Consider the following 2,593-nt stretch of genomic DNA (forward strand, 5'->3'; position numbering starts at 1 on the left):
GCTCCTTTCTAGCACTTTCTTAACTCTGGGGTCTCCCATCTGCATTTTCTACCTGTGTTTGACTTCACCTCATCCTCCTTTGGCTTTAGGATTTTCTGTGTCATGCCCTAGTATCTCATTCGTTGCTTACAGCTTACAGCCTAAGCTGCAATCATTTTCTTTCTACCTGTTGTTTTATAGTCAATATTTTTTATTTTATTTTATTTTATTTTATTTTGTACAAACTTTTTTTTATTGTGCTTTAGGTGAAAGTTTACAGGTCAAGTTAATTTCTCATTCAAAAATTTATACACATACTGTTTTGTGTCATTGGTTGCAATCCCCACAATGTGACAGTATGCTCCCTCTTTCCATCCTGGGTTCCCTGTGTCCATTTGTCCAGTTCCTGTCCCTTCCTGCCTTCTTGTCCTGCTTTTGGACAGGAGCTGCCCGTTTAGTCTCGTATAGATGATTGAACTAAGAAGCATGTTCCTCATGTGGGTTATTTTTTGTTTTATTAGGCCTGTCCAGTCTGTCTGAAAAGTGGGCTTCGGGAATGGTTTCAGTTCTGGGTTAGCAGAGCATCCAGGTGCCATAGTTTCAGGGGTTCCTTCAGTCTCTGTCAGACCAGTAAGTCTGGTCTGTTTATGTGAATTTGAATTCTGTTCTACATTTTTCTCCTGCTCTGTTCGGGACTCTCTGTTGTGATCCCTGTCAGGGTGGTCGTTGGTGGTAACCGGGCACCATCTAGTTCTTCTGGTCTCAGGCTAGTGGAGTCTCTGGTTTATGTGGTCCTTTAGTCCTTTGGGAAACCCTGGTGGTGTAGTTGTTAAGTGCTACAGCTTCTAACCAAAAGATCGGCAGTTCAGATCCACCAGGCGCTCCTTGGAAACTCTGTGGGGCAGTTCTGCTCTGTCTTGTAGGGTTGCTATGAGTCAGAATTGACTCGACGGCAGTGGGTTTGGTTTTCTGGTTTTAGTCCTTTGGGCTAGTATTTTCCTTGTGTCTTTGGTTTTCTTCATTGTCCTTTGCTTCAGGTGGGATGGAACCAATAGATGTATCTTAGATGCCTCCACGCAGGCTTTTAAAACCTCAGACACTATTCAACAAAGTGGGATGTAGAATATTTTCCTTATAAACATTGTTATGCCAATTGACCTAGATGTCTCCTGAGACTACGGTCGCCAGCCCCCAGCCCTAGCTACTCAGTCCCTCAAAGTGTTTAGATGTATTTAGGAAACTTCTATGCTTTTGCTTTGGTCCAGTCGTGCTGACTTCCCCTATATTGTGTGTTGTCCTTCCCTTCACCAAAATTGACACTTACCTACTGTCTAGTTAGTGATTGTCCCTCCCCTCCCCACCTATAACCATCAAAGAATGCTTTTCCTGTGCGTAAATCTTTTCTTGAGTTCTTATAAAACAGACTGTATTTGTCTCACACAGTATTTGTCCTTTTGTGACTGACTTACTTCACTCAGCATAATGCCCTCCAGATTCATCCATGTTGTGAGATGTTTCGCTGATTTATCATTGTTCTTTATTGTTGCATGGTATTCCGTTGTGTGTATGTACCATAATTTGTTTATCCATTCATTTGTTGATGGGCATTTAGGCTGTTTTCATCTTTTTGCTATTGTGAATAATGCTGCAGGGAACACAGGTGTGTATATGTCTGTTCGGGTGACGGATCTTATTTCTCTAGGATATATTCCAAGGAGTGGGATTGCTGCATCATATGGTATTTCTATTTCTAGCTTTTTAAGGAAGCACCGTATCATTTTCCAAAGTGGTTGTCCCATTTTACATTATGACCAGGAGTGCATAAGAGTTCCAATTGCCCCACAACCTCCCTGACATTTGTTATTTTGTGTTTTTTGGATTATTGCCAGTATAGTTGGGATGAGATGATATCTCAATGTAGTTTTGATTTGCATTTCTCTAATGGCTAATGATTGCGAGCATTTCGTCATGTGTCTGTTAGCTGCCTGAATGTCTTCTTTGGTAAAGTGTCAGTTCATATCCTTTGCCAATTTTTTAATTGGATTATTTATCTTTTTGTTGTTGAGGTGTTGTAGTATCTTGTAGATTTTAGAGATTAGACCCTTATCAGACATGTCATAGCCAAAAATTTTTTCCCAGTCTGTAGGTTGTCTTTTTACTCTTTAGGTGAAGTCTTTTGATGAACTTAAGTGTTTGATTTTTAGGAGCTTCCAGTTATCTAGTTTCTCTTCTAGTGTTTATGCATTATTAGTTATGGTTTGTATACTATTTATGGATTGTATTAGGGAGGGCCCCTACTGTTGTCTCTATTTTTTCTACCATGATTTTTATCATTTTAGATTTTATATTTATGTCTTTGATCCATTTTGAGTTAGTTTTTGTGTATGGTGTGAGGTATGGGTCCTGTTTCATTTTTTTACGGATGGCTATCCAGTTATGCCAGCACCATTTGTTAAAGAGACTGTCTTTTCCCCATTGAACTGACTTTGGGCCTTTGTCAAATATCAGTTGCTCGTAGATGGATGGATTTACATCTGGGTTCTCAATTGTGTTCCATTGGTCTATGTGTCTGTTGTTGTACCAGTACCAGGCTGTTTTGACTACTGTGGCTGTA

Source organism: Trichechus manatus, unplaced genomic scaffold (genome assembly GCF_000243295.1).
Source record: "Trichechus manatus latirostris isolate Lorelei unplaced genomic scaffold, TriManLat1.0 scaffold00077, whole genome shotgun sequence".
NCBI lineage: Eukaryota > Metazoa > Chordata > Mammalia > Sirenia > Trichechidae > Trichechus > Trichechus manatus.